Raw genomic sequence first — 20,870 nt, 5'->3', positions numbered from 1 at the left:
ACACTGGAGACTGGAAGACACAGCAATCCACGAAGTACAGGAGCCAGGAACAGGTAAGTGTTGCTCTGACACTCAGCGAGTGTCAGAGTGAGGTTTTTATGCTGACAGGGATTCAAAATCCCCGCCTCTGGGTTGCGGTCATGTGACTGCCGAACCCGGAAGTGCGGCATCCGGACGGAGCGGCGGGGATCAGGTAAGTCCGTTACAGACAGGTAGTCTTTGCAGACAAGTGGTTGTTCGGAGTTACACCCCCGTTCGCTGAACTTCACTGAGTTTCATTCAGATAATCCTACCGGCAGGCTGCGATAGTCATTGTAGACGTCGCAATATAGTATATGAACTGAGAACAGTGTAGACAGTGATCTTGAGATCAAAGAGAGAGGTCCTACGCGCTTCACCCGCAGAAATAATATCGGACTTTCTCAGGGAAACTGTAGCACCTGGTGTTCCAGATGTCCTGATATATGGTTGAGTGACACTGCCCCTCATTAGCTAAATAGATACTGATTTTTACAAAAGTGGTCATCCACATGTAGATCAGCCAAATCTTCATTATTTTTTAGAAAGGTTAGACTGGAGCAAAAATAAAATAAAAAATGACGATGACTTTAAGAAATGGGTCTCTAGTGTTATAATTCAATAGAACAGATCTTCTATATGGGAAATATAGAACCTCTAAGGAAAATTCCCATGTGCGGTAGTTGATAAGGTTCAAAGTGGGGGAGAGAGGATATCTAGGGATCTATAGATATTGGGGAAGAAGCTATCAATTAGCAAGAAGGTGCCAAGATCAAAATCCAGGATGAGGCCTTTCGGTGAGGGCATGCAGGTTATAGATCCACTGGGCATATTTATTTAAAATGGACTTCACATAGTTCCCCCTTCCCCTCTAGTGTTTAGGGACGTTCTGGATCCCCATATATTTAAAGTACCATTGGATCGTGCTCATGATGCTTTGCAAAATGTTCTGGTATACTGTGTGTGCTTAGTTATTTTTTAGTGTTCCTAAGGTGGTCTGAAATCCTGATATGCAGGTCCTGACCATCGGCCCTACTAAGGCACACCAGTAGGTAGACAGCACCTACAGTATCATAAGTATTTTTTTTCTCTGATTTTAAAAACCTTTGTGTAAATTCAGTGATGGGTTTAGTCCTACTCTGTTTGTAGTTATGCATGCTAGGCAGAAGTTGCAAAAATAGAACTCTACTTTCACCTATATTGCTGGGTAGTAAGCTACTGGTAATCAATTTGTTCTTTAGGCTCTCAGCCCTTTTATAAATGATTTTGGGTATGTTAGGAAGGATTTTCATCCTCTAAAAGGATGGGCCAATATTTGCTAATGATCCTTTCAAAGGCACCATAGTTGCTATTGAATTGGGATATTAAGGTTAAGTTATCTTGCTCTGTGTTCGCTCCATTTTTGGGAAGTAAAAGTGTATCCCTGTCCATTTCAAGCATGTTCTGATATGTTTTATCGACTAATTGAGTATCATAGTTCTTTTCCAGAATTCTATCCTTAAGGTCAGAGGCTTAGTGGTAAATTTATCAAGCTGTGAGTTTCCGGTGGGTTTGGAAAGTGGAGATGATGCCTATAGCAACCAATTTGGTTCTAGCTATCATTTTGTAGAAGCTTGATAAATTTACCCCTTGATCTTTAAACATGATGACCTCGGAACAGTTCCTCCTTATTCTTAAGTATTGTCCCTTAGGTATGTTTCTCAACCATAATATGGGATGACTACTGGAGGCTGGAAGGTACAGGTTACAGTTCAATTCATTGCGGAAAGTTTTGTTTTTTAAGGAATTATCCTCCACATACATCTCAAGAACCAAAAACTGAACTTTTTGTTTGTTTACGTTGGTTCAGAATTTTAAATTCATATCATTCTTGTTGATGTATTTAATGAAATCATCGAGATTCCCTGGTGTGCCCTTTAATATAGACAACGCGTTATCTATATAGCTGTACCAATCTACAAGATTCTCGGCAAAGGGATTATTTAGCCATATGTGTGTGTCTTCCCAATATGCCATAAACAGGTTCGCATAACTGCCTTGAATATCTGTTTTCACTGGGGAGTCTATGTACATATTAAACAGGTTCATTTTGTTGCTTGGTGCAAATTTTACACTTTTGCTGAGCAACTGTATGGGGGGTATTCAATTGTTGCCGTTAACGCGCTAAAACAAAAAAAAATGAGCGCTCTAAAAATATTAGCGTTAATACGGTAATTACTCGCTAAATTTCATCTCGCAGATTCAGCGAGTAAACTACCGTATTAACGGTATTTACGCACATATTACCATATTAACGCTAATATTTTTAGAGCGCTCGTTTTTTTTTTGTTTTAGCGCGTTAAAAGCAACAATTGAATACCCCCCTATCTGTGGGTCTGTTACTCCGAGCACCTATTGTATTATTTCTGCAAAGCAGAGCACACACAGACAAGCAAGGAATGAGGAGGGCTATTGTAGGCAATCAAAGCATAAGGTCTTGTCAATACTGGGTAAAAATATTGCATTATATCTCAGGTGCAGTCCTCTGGATTCACTGCATGACAAAAGCAGCTCGAAGAGCTGTCACTATAAAAAATAATTGATAAAATGACCGTTGTATTCATTAAGATCGGGACGCACCTAAAATAGTACATTCAGAAGCACCCTGCTCCTTAGTGAGTATGAAGGTTATATTTGCCATTACTATCTCAACCATGAGGTGGGAGCAGTTCACTACACCTGAGACAAAACAATCTTATTTTACCAGGTGTGTACATAGTCTTTTAATGTTAGCAGCACAGAGCATTTTAGCTCAGTTAACTCTTGTGATTCCAGGTCATCTTGAAGTGGAAGGGGATGCGGAACAAGTAGCCATTCCACCCATCTAAATAACAGTACAAAGTCTTTATGTGAAATTCCTATCAAATTGATGTGAGAACATTGTGATTTTAAGCAAACTTCTATATAAAACATTCCAACTTATGTGGCCTAAACAATCCCAGCTGTTCTGCTAGCAGAACCTTGCTTGGCCCTTATCTGATATCCTCAGCATATGTCAAATAATTGAATGGAAAGTATTCACAAAAGTGATATGTGACATGGAATAAAGTATATGTTTTGATTCAAAATATACAAATCATCTTTAAATGGATATTTATCCAGTATTTTATATATTCTGTGTAAAAAGAAGAAGTGTAAGCTAGATGATTAGTTTACAATTGCATTCAGGGACATAGTTAAAAGGACTTTGACCTCTCTGCATGATCCCCCTCCTGTTGTTTAGTTAAAGAGGGCCTCCACCATCAATTATATTCAATGCATAGAGCTGAATTTATCTGTCCTGTCCAAGGGCATTGATAATAAACACCTACCTGGGCCGTATCTAAGGGTGGAGTTCCCCTTTAACCGCAAAAACAATTTACCTAAACATTTTAACATACAATCTATAAATAATAAAGCGGCGAGACGTGCAAGAGAGACAATACATACTGGATGCATACGTATATGTGCTCTGTTTTTTGATTATTTGCACAAAGTATAGTACAAAGAAAAAAAATCCACCAAAACACAAATGCCAAATGCGTAAAATATATACCAAATAAATTTCTAATCTAGATATCTGACAATTTTTTGGAACATCTCTAGTTACAGCTGCTATTTTTTGTATATGTTTTCCATTGTTAACCCACTGCAAAACATCAGGTCAGTAGCATCTATTGGTAAAAATATCATGTTTAGGTACACCAGGTACCAGTGACATTTACATTTGAATTGTCCTACCTAGATCAATAAAAAGGACAGTTTGTATCTTTCATCATAAATGTTGCTTTTTTGGAATTCCTACAATAAATATTTTTCAGACACTTAAAAACAAAAGGAAAAACAATTACTGCAATTCACTCAGCATATTTTATGGCAATACAGTTTAGTTGTAAAAGTCTTTACCTTTCCCAGTGTACTTCTTTGGAGCCTGAGAACATAGAGGATGTCAGATAAATGAGATAACGATGGGCACATCTGTAGGGGTATTGCTTGCATGCCTGTGTCACTCTACAGTAGAACTTGAATTTTGTGCCTGCTCAGAGCTGGTGGAGATTAGGGGCTAGATTTACTAACAGGCGTGATGCATGGCGTCTTCAAGCCGCCATGCATCACCGCGGTTTTCTGGCGGGTTTGCATTCCAAACAGCCGGATTTACTAATGGGCGCATTTCATCTTCAATTTGAAGCCGCCGGCGATGTCACGGCGGGATGTAATGCTCAAAGCCGCCGGCGGCTTTGAATAGAACATGGCGCTTTTGCTTTAAATGACGGCGCTTTCGTGTGAAGGCGGTTTTTTTGAAAATTACACCTGTCTCATGGCCTGTTACTATTGCCTATTTTCAAAGTCAGGAGATTTGACATCACAAGCCCTATATAAACCACTGGCCTGACACTTTTTCTTTGATAGGGTTTTGAGGAGTTTTGTGAGAGGAGTTTGGAGGATTGTGGTTTGGTGACAGTTGGTGAGAGTTGGAGTTTGGTGGATTGGTGAAGCGATATCTGATTGAAGTGTGAGTAGTCCTGTGGTATTTTTCTGTTTTGTACATTTATTTTCTCATTTATTTTCTGTCTTCTATTTTTTGTATTTGACTTGTCCTTTGTCTGTGTTACTTGTGTGTGACTGTGTTGAGAGTGTGTCTGTAGTTAGTGTAGTTTGTCCTTTGTGTTTGTAAGTCTCTCTGTGTTTTGTGTGTTTCACATTTATTTGTGAACATGTCCAGAGAGAGAAGGGGAGCAGAGGCTGAGGAGAGGGAGATGGAGGTTGAGGGGTCAGAGGAGGGAGAGGGAGAGTTTGAGGAGACAGGACAGGGCAGGAAGACAAAATCAGGGAGAAATGTCAGATTCTCCCATGATGAAAATTATGTGCTGGTGCACAATATCATTCCCTGCTATGAGGTCATCTTAGGGAACCTTGCAGCCCGGACTCCGCTAAGGCGGCGCCACCAATTGTGGGCTAGAGTGTGCGATGCTGTTAACGCGGTGGGCCCACTAAAGAGGACAGTGGCGCAATGCCCGCAAGCGCTTTTCCGATATAAAAAGGAGGCTGAAAGAGAAGATGGCCCAGGAAAAGAGGGCAACAAAGCGCACGTGTGGTGGCCCCCCTCTTCGTATTGAGTACACCACGTATGAGGAGGAGCTGCGCCAGATAATGCCGGCAGAGATTGTCGAGGGGATAAACGTGCAAGACACGGACTCGCCCTCTTTTGGCCAAGTAGTTGGTGAGTTATTTGGGTTTTTTACGCTAACAGTATTTAAAATGTTTTTTTCTTTTGTTTAAATGCTTTTTTCTTGTTTAAATGCTTTTCTATTTTTAAAATTGACTTTTTTATGTTCAAAGTGTATTTTTTACTCTATCAGTTTGTAAAGGTCAATTTTTTTTTTTAAAAAAAACTGTTTTTTTATTTGCAAACACATTTTTGAAATAAACTGTATATTTGTAAATTGCTTTTTGCTGCAAATACATTGTATGCTTTTTCTAATACATCCAGATTCGCCAGAACCGCAGTTCAGTCCCAGTCCGAGACCTACACCTCCACCTTCAGTGAGAGATTCGGGCACAGAAGAGCAAGCAGGTGCGTGATTTCTGTTTAGGAGAGAAATAATGGAGTTAGTAGATTATCTGTGCAAATGTTGCTGTCAATGTTATATTTCCTTTCTTTTAGATGGTTTGCAATGAGAACATAGGGCTGCATTTACTAAACTGAGATGTTGCCTATAGCAACCAATCAGATTATAACTTTACTTGATTTATTGTTTTCTACAAAATGTCAGATAAAATCTGATTGGTTGCTATAGGCAACATCTCCACTTTTTCAACCACGCAGTTTAGTCAAAATACCCCAGCATGGACTACACAGAGGGAGTACTAAAGTAGTATTAGTTTACCCCAAAGCACGGTCTAGTAGCATTTGGCTGACTACATTCTCATATTTGTAGGTAAAAAAAACTTTGCATTTGTAGCCCCCTCAGCCATACATAGTCCAAATGATAATATGTGTTCAAAAGATAAAAAGGTGCATCCTGAAGCAAGTAGCATAGGACAAGAAATCAGGAATGCAAACATTGTGAAACAATCTGTAGTTGCAAAAGATTATTCTTTCCTATCCAGTGTTCAGAATGCAATATACAAACATAAAATATCCTATATACTTACCGTCATTTTTCATACACAGGGCCATCTTCATATCGGGCACCTCAGTCGGAGTCCCTGCAAATGTCCCCTGAGCCAGAGGATCAAACGATCATCACCCTGGAAACAGTGGATGCCCCTGTATCTGGCCTTCAGGATGTTTCACCTGGCCCTGCTGAACCACCAGCACACCAGCAACCTGCACCTCCAAGTATGGACCCAGCCAGAGAAATGGCGCTGTCTATTGGCCTTTTCCAGCAGCAGCAAACCATCTTTATGCAGAGCCAAACGCGCCACATGTCACAAATTGCGGCCCAGTTGAGGCGGATACACCGCACCAATAGCCAGATACCTGCTGCAATCAACCGTCTGGCAAATGCCTGGGAACAATCTAATGTGCCGATGGCCCAAATGACTCAGGCTGTGGAGGCCTTACATTCCACTGTTCGCGAGGGGAATGCGAACGTGACCTGGCTGGCAGGGCAAATACAGCAGGAACTTATTGCCTGCTTGCCGGCACCTTTTTCTTCGGCCACCACCAGTACCGCTAGTACGCCTAGCAGATCAGCTCAGAGTACTCCACCAAGGAGAGGTGCTCGCACCAGGGGTGGGCGAGGGAGAGGAGAGAGTGGCTCCAAACATTGCGACATGCCAGCAAAAAGGCGTCGCTAGCGCCAAAAAAATATTATTGGTTAATGTTTTGTTAAGTTTGTGTAAGCATTATACTTTATTATTTATTGTGTTCTACTGCAATAAATGCAGTTAAATTTCTATGGTGTCAGTCTTTCTTTTCTGCTAATTAAACAAGAGTATACTGATGTTTTAAAAACTATGCACTAATTTCACTTACACATTGACCTCTGACTGTCACTTTCCAGGGATGTTCATATTTACCACATGAGGAGTACACACTATCCTCTTTTTAAAGGTTAACATTTGTGCTAAAAAATAAAAAAACACTCCCATCCAACACATTTTAGATCAATACATGTTTCTCATAGTATGCACTTACATGTAAAGTAAAGCTGATTGTAATGAGACGGTCTGTATTTTCCCTCCACCCCTGTGTGCTTTGCACATCACCAAATGGGACACGGACCCCTACTTGTTCACTGTCTACTGCAATAATCGGTGGGGTAAGTTGATGTAATGCTAGATTATGTATCAAACAGCCAGCCTGGATAATATCAGACCCCTTTTCAGGTGCATACATAAGCACCCCACCAGATTATTCTAGTAACTTGAACCTGGTTTACAAGAGTACAAAGGTACGCTATAACACACCTCTACTAGTGGGTATGTGACTCATTGAATTTGTGCTGTGCAGATGTCTGAGGATGCAGCAGAGGAGTCATAAGCCAGAAACCCATTTTTTATTTTGTACATTTAGAATTGCTTTTACACTCTATTAAGGGCTAACTATGTAATGACATATTGTGCATTCTGATTTTGGACAAACACCAGTATTCTTGAGGATTTATTGCAAATTAAAAATAAAAAACAACACATGTGGTGCTGCATGCTATATATTATCTCACTGGCTAATAGGGGATTCATAGAATTTACCGGTTAGTTGCCAGATATAAGTAATACTGATATATTTCTCTGGATGTTTTTTTACATGGAACCTATACTAATGGATTTGGGAGAATATCAGGATGGATCATCTAAGCATGAAAATTTAATTGTTTGAAGTGAACATTTTATGTGACTGTGACTTTGATTTGTTGTTTACCATTTAAAATACTATATATTTTTGCCTGTTTGTTGTATATACCTATAGCGCCATCTAATTCCTTTTGTATTGTATGGTGGTATCTTATGTCACAAAAAAAAGGGGATTTTGTGTTTAAAGAATAAGAGGCGGCTTGTGGTTTTATGCGCAGGTGCTTCCCTATATTACATTGTTACATGTGGAAATCAGTCAATAGATTGCATGGTGGGAAAACATAATGAAAAAAAAATAAAAATGAAATTACAAGACACTGGCCTTTTTACATATACACTCCCAAAGGAGCTAACTTTGTACATGAAATGGCCCTTTCCCTTCTGTTCTGATTGACAAAATACCTGAAACAGCACCTGTTTGAACAATCTCACCGCTCACAAGCAGCGCTTTCATTTTGGTCTTTTGAATGGCGGTTTTCCGGCGGGTTTATAAACCCCCTAATAGTAAATCCGGCTGTTTGTATGCTGAACATTGTTGAAACCGTCATCGCGCTTTATACAGAGGCGGGTTTGAAAACATCTTTTCTGGTCGTTTGGACGGCGGGTTTAGCCTTAGTAAATCCGGCGATGGCTAAACCGCCGCCAAACCCGCCGAAAGTCGGCGGGTTTACAAACACGCCTGTTAGTAAATCTAGCCCTAGGTCTTATACTATTAATGGGATGAATTTTACACCTTCCAGTTCACAGAGAAGCACATCTAGGTACACTGAGCAATATAAAAAGCTTCAAACATACACATGTAATAAAGGCAATTAGATGTCACATCACTGTTATGATTAATGTATACGTAATGTGAAACTAAACAGAGTAAGATAGTAAAAAAAAATCAGGGAAAGTATTATTTAATGAAAATGATGGTTCAAAAGTGGTCTGAGTGGTCAGAGGTCTTTGGTATAGTGCACCTTTTCAGATATTTCTTCCTCCCCGCAAATCTCAGCGATAATTGGGTTTGTGGAGGTGTGTCCCATGAGTGAGAGTAGGCATGCACCTGGAGGTGCGCTGTGCAAAGCATCTAGGAGCACCAGTGTAAATGCAAAATGTTTCGATAGGTGCATCCACTGCACTTTGTGAACAAAGTCCAGTGGGTCCCATGGCTTAAATCTGTATGCAGTGGATGAAACATTACGCCACAATATCTAAGAACCTATAGGGATAGATTTACTAAAACTTCTAAAAAGCAAAATTGGAGGTGTTGCCCATAGCAACCAATCAGATTCTAGGTAATGATAGGTGATTGGGTGCTATTATTAATTCCCTTGAGAAAGCCAGTGGTGAAACGTACATCGGGCACGATGTCACTAGTGACGTCAGGACCCGGAAGCAAGTGGCTGGCAGCGGCAATACAGCCGCGGACGCCGGCATCACTTTAATCACCCTGCTACTAATGAAGGTGGTTGCTATATCGTTCTGAGTAGTAGAAACAAGCTCACATTCCCAGCATCATTTTGGTCTGAGAGAGAAGATGGGAAAGTAATAATACCTTAGTGGAACTACAGTGAATATACATGCTCCTAATTGTAGCAGAGAGGTAGTCTTAGATTTACAAAATATGAGATTTAGGAGGCATTTTTGGGATATCTTTTGGAGACCAAGTGTTTTGGGGAACAGTTATATGATTTATATATAATCCACAGCCACAGATATATATTTGAATCAATATCCCTCCTATTATGTTGGGTAATTACACATACAGGAACTCATAGTTGAGATATATACAACTATGAGTACAGGATGAATAATGTATTGTAATTAATGGGGATAGGCGATCTAAATAAAATTACAGACACATGTTGATCTTCTGCCCTATTTCTTGACCAGTGACCCTTTTGATATCCTAATAGATTATTTGTGGGTGATATAGGTGAATGAACAAAGGGAGTTAGTGGGACTTCAATGTATGGTGTACATATATGGACCTATGGTAATAAAGTATGAAAAGGATACACCTGTCCCATCTTCTCTCTTTCTCCCAATAAATAATAAGGCTTGCTGATGGGTTCATCTTTTAATACACAATTTGTTTGAGCTTTGTGTGTGGTGTGACTTTTCACCTTATATGTTGTAATTGTTTACTTATTTTTAATATTTCACCAATCTCTTACCTGGTAGGATTATTTAACATTTTAAACGCAATAATAAAAGTTAAATTTAATTCAGTAATGTATTAGTGGACTGGAGTGTTCTTTGTTTTATTTTCCAACTCTGGTCTTTAAGTATTTGCAGTTTCAATTTGTTGGAAGTTCAGCCCCTCCATGGTAACAGGAATATATGTTTTGTTACCAATTTATGAGGATAGTCCCATTTCCTGGTGCAAATCATTCCTTTCATTAGTTCTGCTATTATTAATGTTTAGATGCTTGTATTATCTACATTTTGGTATATTGTCAAATTGTCTACAAGTAGATTCACCAGAGTTGGCTGAACTGAAATGTTCTGTGTTTTTAATATTCTAATGTTGCACTAACTAACCCATTCAATTCTTCTCCTGCTTGTCTGTATGTCCGCAGTTGTACAGAATGAATTAAATAGGTTATCTGACTCACTGTTAAACGAACATAGGAATAACATATTTTACAATATGGCATGCAGAAATGAAGTCAAAATTGAAACAAAACTGTAAAAGGGTTATTTAGAGATTACAACATGTACTGACATGGCAACACCAAGTAATCTGTATTATACTAGTAAAATATATTGATATTAGTAATATCATTCCAGACCAGTGGCGAAACTACCATTGGTGCAGTAGGTGCGGTGCCCTGGGGCTCTTGGAGATAATGGGTCCAGCTGCATGGGAAACTAGTGAGCTATGGGCCCCGGTTCCCTCCTCCCCGTTTCCCTGAACTAGGGACCACAACCAGGGCCGGATTTACCACTATGCAACCTAGGCACTTGCCTAGGGCCCAGCGGTCCCCAGAGGGCCCTCCCAGGGCTGGCGGTGAGACCAACCTTTAGAAATGGGCCACTACTTATGGGACAGTGCTATGTGCTTGCCCCCCTGGGCTAAAGTCTGCCAGCCAGGCCCTGAATAAGGCTATATGTTATGCTAAAAACTATAGTGCTATGGATTTTTTCAGGAAGGGGGCCCCAAACCAGTATCTTGCCTAGGGCCCCATGAGGTCTAAATCCGGCTCTGACCACAGCTCGCTACTTCACCTCTGTTCCAGACCACATGTTTTCCACCCATGCCTCAACCTTTCCCAGTGAGACTACACTGCTTTTCACTAGCTCAGATGCATTCGTCTTCCGAATTTTGTGACTGTGCTGCTGAAATGTGACTATTGGGGTCTCTGGTAATATTTACAGTGACTAATGATTTGCTTGTGACTGAAATGTCATAGTGCTTCATGTTGCATATACCCTTCCTGCTGTATAGACAAATAGGCATTGTACTTGATCTCTGCAAGCTTACATCAGTTGTCACAGGAAAAGCAGTTGACTTCTTTCAGTCAGAGCACTGATTTGTCTTCTTTAGCCAAAAGTCAGTGAAATGTAATTGGATTTGGAAAGAAATAATCATGTTCTGCAGGGGGTACTGCCAAATGATGCTATATTTCTAGTTACGTTATGCTATGATTCAGGGGTGGGTATGTGATTAAAAGATTTTGTTCATCTACATGAAATAGTTCTATCCTACCGCATTGTGTGTTACATGGGAGATTTGCCAAATAGCAGCAGCTGGTATGTTAAAAAGAATTTTGCCTGTGAAAGCAACTCTTTTAAGGGAAAAGATGAATAACACATTCTGTCTTGAAGCCTTTCAGTTTGTTTAAGTCACAATCTGATGGCAAAGGCGGCCGGTTCCCATAAGGCTTCTTTTTGTGATGGAAAGTTAAGGTAGAGAGTATTGAGTTTTTACTTATTTTTACCTTTTAATCTTTCTTTCAGAAAACAGAATTTTACTTATAAATATAACAGGTATCATTTCTGCATATTATGTTTTACAAGGAACATTATTTTTTTACCGGCAAAAATGGGATAATATGTTTAATTACAATTGTAGAACAAAATGCAATAAAATAAAGCATTTTTTTAACTTATAAAAATGATAAAAGTAATATGAATACCATGAACATGTATAAAAAAAGAAAGTCAGCTACAAAGTGCAGGGGTATACAAACTTTTGCAAACATATTTGTTAATGATAGTAAATGGTTTATTCAAATAAGGCAACTTCTCTCTTGGGATTAGCGGTCCTTTAATGTACTTACCTAGTTCAATGCATAACACCAGAATGCAATACTATACACATATTTCTCCTAACACATTTAACATTTTCAATCAAATGTATACATTTTACCATTAATCACAATGGGCATATTCTTACTTTCTTGAAAAGAGATGATCAAAAAATAATTGTCAGTTTCTAAGAACAGTACATTGTAGGTACTTGCGTTGGTGCTCTTTCTATCTCTTAAAGGTCAATTTGTGAGCAATTTTGCTTGTGCAGAAGGTAAATCAATATAAGTGCTGCGTATATAAGCAATAAACACAAAGATGAGCTTCTGCAAGTAACATGGGCACTGCTGATAGTTATTCTGCAAAACAGACATGACTACTAAATTACTTCTTAAAGTTCACGTCTCCTTTTTACGTCTGAAACGCATTTAGTAATTTTAGTACCACTGTACAAGTTCATTTTACTGTTTTCATCTTAACTTGAGAGTGTCTTTATTGTTTCTTAAAAGACCACTTTCTTGTGTCAACAATCCCGATCCTTCACCTTATAAGTATACAGCAAAATGATTTTTATGTTGACATCATGGACTCACTTTTATATTATATATGTTTTATAGAAATACTTTTACGTATACATATATATATATATATATATATATATATATATATATATATATAACTGTACATACTATACACTTTTATATTATATTATACTTATTTCACAATTGTGAAAACATGTATGTTTACAATTGTTTTTCTAGTTCTATTATTTTGTCTACGTACAGTTGGTGTGAAAACTCAATCATTACACTGGGTTGACATTCACCTAACAATTCAGAGCTGCATGCTGATATTCCATTATTCTGTAATAGACCCAATGTTTGCTTCATGATGTCTTAAAAGTATATCCCGGTTATAGGCTTCATTATAGAAAATGATCCCATGGTGAAATCTCTTATGAGCCTTATGTTGTCAAGATGTAAGTTACTGATAGCAAAATCAGATTTTCTGCACAGAAATTGTTAAAGCATCTGATATTCACACTACATGCTTCACAAAGTACACACGCTATTAGTGTTCCTGTCAGTTATCTTTGTCAGACAGCAAGTCACATAAGCTGTATTGTTCACAGGCATTGATGTGTTGCTGTTGGAAGTGTTGTGATATCTGCTTTAGCAACTGATGAGATAGGACAAGAAAACTCAAAGGTGTATATTGCAATGGTCTATTCTATCATTGCTGAATGGAAGAAAATTATGTTACTGACACTTTAAAAAAAATTAGCTTGTTGAAAGTTAGGCTTTCAACAATATATTGTAATGGAAATATAAATATTAGAGATGCTCACTGACCCCCGTATTTTGGTTTTGGTTTTGGATCTGGATTAACGTCGTGTTTTGGTTTTGGTTTTGGTTTTGCCAAACTGCCCTTGCGTGTTTTGGTTTTGGTTTTGGTTTTGTTTTGCAATTTTGTTTAAAAAATCAATGGTTTTGGGCATAAAATAACCTAATTTAGTGCTCCACCTGTTTCTTGGATAAGTAAGGTAATTCTAAAGCTAATAAATTAGGAAGAAAACAGTTTAATCCCTGGTAGGCCGTCCTTAATTCTGCACACAAACTGATTGTCTTCCTCTTCATCTTAGCCTATTGGCAATGCAGCCATCGTCTTTGGGTGTATATTACACCCTACACTTATAGTTGAATATATAAAGAAATGGACAAAGGCAGTTTGGTTTCTGTCTCTATAGACCCTACCGCCCTCCACTTGTAGTTGATTAGAAAAAAAGCAGCCTGCATAGACTGTAGAATTTGAATATAAAAAGAAATGGACAAAGGCAATTTGGTATCTGTCTGCATCAGACCCCCTCTCCACTAGGAGTAAAATAGAAAACTATTCAGCCGTTATAGAGTCTAGAATAGAAATAGAAATTGAGAAAGGCAATTTGGTATCTGTCTGTATCATCCTCATCAACATAATCATTAACACCCTCGTCGCCTACACAAATCTCCCCCTCATCTTCTTCTAATTCCAAAGTGGCATCCTCAATTGGTGTATCACCGGCTACACTCGGGCTGTTAAGGCACACATCAGCAGAACTGCTGAAAGGACACTTCTTTATGGGTACACTGTCACTAACAGAATGCTCACGATTACACATACCACTGGTGGATGGACTCTCCACAGGGATTGGTGTCATTTCTGATTCAGAGCATACATTATCCTCTAATGCCTTACTGTTTTCTTGCAGCTCGCCTTTCACGCGTAACAGTAGTTGTGCACGACTTTTAGACTCCTAATTACTTGGTCTTGCTTGGTCACGAGTGACCGTACAAGAAGAAGGTTCAGTAACATTTTTTGATCTGCCACTAATAGAGAAAGGCGAAGGCCTCATTCTTTTTTTGCCACTGCATGTGTAGAATCGCATGTTGGTAATTTTTTTTTATCGGCAGTTAACTTTTCCTCAGTTACACTTCTTTTTCGCTTCAACACGGTAAAAATTTTTTGGGTGTGTGTTTTTTTCCCTGATTTCAAAAGACTATGTACTTTTACATAAGCTTTACCAAATGACATACTGGGAATACTACCATCAGGACTGGTGCCAGCACCTGCTTGCTGATTCTGCTCATATGTGGACTGCTTTGAATCCATTTTAATGAGCCCAAAGCACTTGTAGTGGAAAGTATTGTATTAGATAGATACTGCTGACAAATATGACTTTTTTTGACAGCCAGAAAAATTAGTGTAAAACACTGGGAAATATTGGACACCCCAAAGCACTTGTAGGGCAAAATATTTGTATTAGATAGATACTGCTGACAAATATGACTTTTGACAGCCAGAAAAATTAATGTTTCACACTGGGGAATATGGGACACCCCAAAGCACTTGTAGTGCAACACATTTTTAGAAATACTGCTGACAAATATGACCTTTGACAGCCAGAAAAATTAGTCTAAAACACTGGGGAATATGGGACACCCCAAAGCACTTGTAGTGCCAAAAAGTTTTAGAAATACTGCTGACAAATATCACTTTTGACAGCCAGAAAAATTAATGTTTCACACTGGGGAATATGGGACACCCCAAAGCACTTGTAGTGCAAATTTTTTTTTAGAATTACTGCTGACAAATATCACTTTTGACAGCCAGAAAAAATAGTCTAAAACACTGGGGAATATGGGAGACCCCAAAGCCCTTGTAGTGCAAAAGATTGAAAAAAAAAAGAAGCCTCCTCTATCCTCCTCTCTTCCTGCTCTACCAATTGCTAATAGAATTGGTATTAATATTAGAATTGTATAGAATAGAATTTAAACAATAATGTGTACAATTATTGCTCTGTCCCTGCGCTAATATAGCCTGTGACCTAACCCTGCTTCTCCCTCTGTCAAATGGCGATGGATTGCTGTGGAGACGGGTATTTATGCTTTTCAAATCTCGCAAGAACTGAGCTCAGAAATACAAATACGTCACAATGACGTTTTGCCTCGATTTCGATTCTGAATGGACGGGAGAGTACCGAACCTGCTCGGCTCGGTACTCGGATAGGCAAAATTCGGATGGATTCGGATCTCGGGGAACCGAGCCCGCCCATCTCTAATAAATATACAGTATTAAAAACAGAAAATAGCTTAGGTTTGTAACATGAACATACACAATAAAGAGAAAATATACTTGGGATTGGGAATAGGATTTCTCTTAACGTACAGGTGGAAAAAGCTTCCGTTAGATAAATAACTTATACACGCTACACTTATATATACTTATATGTGAGTGAGCAGTGCTAAAGCAGCACAATCAAGCACATTTACTTAACACGCAGATTAGGCAACATGTCTTAGATAAAGGTGCCCATCTTTAAAACATTAGCTCTTTTGAAAGAAAAAGAATGTGTTTCCTATGCACATTTACATGAAATGTATATGCAGTAACATATATACCTACGTCTATGGATGAGTTGTACATATAAGACATCCTCTACACATAAGTAAAGTGACATATTGACTTTATTAGACTCCAGTGGAACAGTCAAAGTATGATTTAATATTGGCTGAAAGCTTACAACATACATAATATAAACACTACTAGAGACTGTCAAAATGACTTCTCATTCATATTCATATAGAAATCTCTCATTGGTAGACTTTTGGTAGCTTCACTTAAATTATTGGTATGCGCTACCTTTTGGCCCTATTTAGCACAATGAGCTTGTTATCGACATGGCGGCTATAACATGTTATTGAACGTTATTTACCCATCTACAATGTGAGTTCAGCCTTTCCCCTATGTGTTGTTGACAAACACTAATTTGGTTGTACCCTGAAAGAAGCTGTATTTCCTGTCAATCCGATTACATTTGAGTATTGTTGTATCCTGTTTATCATTCTGGTGTAAATTTCCATTCATGGCTGTTTTTCAGTCAGGGTTATATTTCCCCTTCATTAGCAAGGGGAATATTTTACCTTCTTGAGACTAATGTGCTGCATGCAAATCAAGGCAAGCTTTCTTTTTGTTGTGAAGGCAAAAGCCCTTCAAATTCCAAGGACGCTAATGTAAGCAAGTGTCTGTCCTGAATACACAATGTATAAACTTCTGTAAACAGAGCAGCAGAGGGGCTCCATGGTTCCCATACTGTGTTTTATGTTTAAACCTCCCATTCTCATATGATCAAGGTCACAGTAGAACTTCTGATCCAAATCATACTGAGTGCCAGAAATGGCTGACCCACATTTTCTATCTTAATATTTCTGTCTTAACATGATTAGATTATTAATGCAACAAAGAAGATGAACATAATATAGGCTACTTGATACTAGCACTGACAATTTAAAACTGGAAAATAAAAATAGCTCAACACAATGGTCTGGATACATTCATAATGGTAGAAAGTCAAATTTGTAGTAACTATCAATCCCACTGTCCCATGTTCTTGAAGTAACAATTTTGGCCAAGTCATCTTCAAAGAATTCCTTTTTAACACGCTAGACATAAGTCAATCTCCTATGCTTACATTTGTGACATCATGTCTATTTTATGTTATATTCTACCGTTCTAGGAAGGACTTGTAACAATCTAACAGAATGCAAGTGCCAAAACACACACCTGCCAAACAATACATAAGGGCTACACCACACCAGTGCTTTTCAGTTACCCAATGGTGGTTCATCTCTTACCAGTGATAACCCGCTTTGCAGCAGCTTGTTTCATATGACGTTATCAATGAAGGTGTTTATTAATCGTTGTGTAGCGCTACCATCACCTTTGTGCAGTGTCGCAATTAAAACACGTGAACTTTTTTCAGGTGATTTAGGGAAGAAAATGTTTCTTCAAACTGTGTAACATGATTTCAGAGAGATTAATCTTAGTCAGTTACACAAAGTAGCACAACGCTGCAGTGTTTTCTAAGCAATTACTCTCATGAAATTTCATTGTAGAGACTAAAAGTTGCACGTGCGGTTTAGGCTTTAAATAAATATATTTTTGTTTTCTAATGTCCTACTGTTTTTTATTGTTTTAATGTCAGTGATTTTAATTCTACAGTCAATCTCTGGAGGACAAGATTTGTATATAAATGTCCTAGCATGTTCTTGTCAATGGGTGTTAGTGCATGGAAAAAATTTAGAAAAAAAATTAGTAAAACAGGAATATAAGTTTTTTAGAAGAACAAATAACACCATATTTCTGTAAAAGTGCTATTTCAAGTTATAAGTTTATTTTTCTTATTTGTTTTAGATTTTTTTCTTACATAAAAGCTATGTCATAGACATCACATTCCCTAAAAGTACACCACTTAAAATAGTAAGCATTGTTTTATGGTTACTTTTAATTTTAAGCGTATGGCAATTCTAAAAAACTAAACTGAACTTTTTGACTGTAATTTAAACCACACTTCTTTTACCTTATACATTTTAACTTTCAGATAAAGCATTGTAACAGTGCTAGCAAATATATACTATAAATGTTAAAGGACGGCCTTAATATAGACTGTGAATATTTCAAGACTATAGAAACGTTGTTAGGAATGTTATCTCAATTCATACTGCAAAAGGGTAGTTATCTGGGAGTATGGGTCCTAATAGTCTGGCATATGTGCTGAAACTCATTTAATTACGTTATTTAAGATTATTATCATCAACCAACTCCTAACAAAGGTAATTCAGATTTAATATAGAAATATAATTATTTATCCTTAAATCCACAGGACTAATTTATATAATAAATGTATGCTTGTATTTTCAAGAATAACTGCACATAAGATGTAGCTTCATTTAAAAAAAAAAAATATTCTTAATTAACATTCTAACTGTAAAACTCAAATACATTATAAAACAGTATAACAGAGTATATTTATGCCAACAGGTTTTGTTTACTGTGTTAACATGGGTGATATAGCATAGATGTTCATACAATACATTACATTCATTGCCTGCTTTATAAATATACAAGTCAGTGTGTGTGTTTCTGTGTTGATCAGCTATTGTGTAGTGTAAGTGTGTGTGTGTGATTCAGTTTCACCTATTGTTAAAGGTGTGTGACTGTATATACGGGTGGGAGTTGTGGGGAAAGAGAGAGATAGACCCTCAGGTTAAACTCCATTTTAAGCATTCAAAACACATTTCACTCTTCCATCCATTTCACAAAATCTCACACTATAAACTTTTATTTATCTCACTTTTAAACTTCTATTTATCTCACATATAAACTTCCACCATTTATTTACATATACACTTCCAGTTATCTCACATATAAACTTCTAACATCACAGGAAAGACATTATTTACCTCACACAGGAGCCATTTTGTCTAATCGTGATAATCACATTAGCTTACAATGGCAGCCATCTTGCAAGCCTGAGATTATATTGATGTCATATTAACTAACTTCATTTTTCCAGCAATAAACCACATTATTTAAAAATTCACATTACAAACTACTTTCAGTCATTCCACACTCTTTTCCAAACATCACTCAAACTCCGGGTGGCAAATGTATTATGCTCTGATTTCTGCAACTCGCTGATAATCCGCAAGATTGACAGCTAAATTTAAAACAGCAATGTCTTTACAGGCAAAACTTGCCCTTAAAGACATTGCCGTTTTAAATTTAGCTGTATTCTGATTTTACTGTAGAGACAAAATGGGAATGAATTTCCTTTTAAAAAACCCAGCATAGCAACCATCAGAAGCAAGAAAAAGCTAATGATTAAACTATAGAAAGGTACATATCAAGTGATTTCCTGTGAGCAATATTAAGTACCAGGATTGTTAAATGACTGCAATTGTTGTTGTGACTGGATCACATATAAATAACTTATGGTATCAATTTATTTAAGAGAAATAGCGCAGGGTGCTTATTTATATAAATTGCCAATGCACTTAATTTTAATATTGTATATATTTTGAGATAAGAAATCGTTATTTCTAAGACCAGGGTAGAAACTCGTTTTTCTGTTTAACCTTGCTACAGGATATGCCTATTTCTGATGTATATATCTGATACAATGAGCCTTTGTTTACAAAGCCTTTTGTCTATTGTGATGTGGGGAAACTGGCTTGTTTTTGGTTTTTGTTGTTCTGTGTGAATATGTATTCTGAACGGTCTGAAGAATGGCCCCATGCTAATTAGATCTTTTGATGTGTGAAGGTCCAACATTGGAGGCAGGAACTGTAAATTAAGACTGGCTCCTAGATTCTCTGCATCTGAAAACTGGATGCAGGACATGACACCGTTTCCAGAATTTCACATATAAGTGTAAATAGTAATTGTTAGCTTTCCAATGCATGTAAATCCATGTTTGTGTAAATATAGTACATCCTGAATCTAAAAATAGCCTGTGTCTGAACTGTATAAAAGGCACTAGCTTGTATTTGAAATTTGTTCTTCTGATTTCAACATCTCACCTGATCACTGGTACCTCAAACCAGTGAGCGCTAATAAACATCTTGCTTCAAAGACCTGCTTTAAAAATTCTTCAATATCGCTGTATTCCTGTGACCTGCAGATTAGACCCTAAAACTAATCCGTTCTTCAGCTGTTCTGAGGTTTGGACCCAAGATTTCCAGTACCACCACTCTGCCTGCTACCCATGCAGCCCTGGTCAGTGTTATTGGCCAGGGGGCGATCCATCCACAGCAACTCTGATCTATAGTGAGAGGTCAGGAGTACCAGCCCAGGTACACTAGCAACAACGTACGCTAGCAGCGTCAGTCACCCAGAAGAAACCCGGTTCTGGATGCCGGAATAGGAGTCCAGTGGTGGCAGCCTTTGTAAGCACCTCCTACTGCAGCAACAGGGCTCATTTTGGATAAGAAAAGGGAATGGTGGCAAAGTAAGCCCAGCCGGTTCCAAGCAACAACAGACAGGGTGGCATAGGCGGTCCAACCTGTCACAGTTGTCGTTTCCAGTCCACTACTTCACGGGTGTCCATTAAAGTAGAATTCATTTCTTCCTTATTCATAATACATATTAGAGTTTCCCTATTGGCCAAGAATGATCCATTCTTTTTCTACATATGAGCAATATGTATGAAGTATCCATACGTGTGTTGCACAAGTCAATTGTTGGAATTGTTTGCTCCTGGAAATCAATGCCTAATAGCATTTCAGATGTGGGCATAGTGAGGCCCAACATTTACAAACATAACTCACTAGTTTAGCCCAGATGGCAAAGATGACTGGGTATGTACTGTAAAGTTACTATTTCTGGGCATCCTATAAAGTATTAAAGAAAACTTCATGGAAAAAGACAAAGAAGTCTCTAGGGGAACAGGTTCATCCTATACAACGATTTTTAATATG

The sequence above is a fragment of the Mixophyes fleayi genome, chromosome 4, assembly GCF_038048845.1.
Source record: "Mixophyes fleayi isolate aMixFle1 chromosome 4, aMixFle1.hap1, whole genome shotgun sequence".
Lineage (NCBI taxonomy): Eukaryota > Metazoa > Chordata > Amphibia > Anura > Limnodynastidae > Mixophyes > Mixophyes fleayi.
This window is presented reverse-complemented; position numbering follows the sequence as displayed.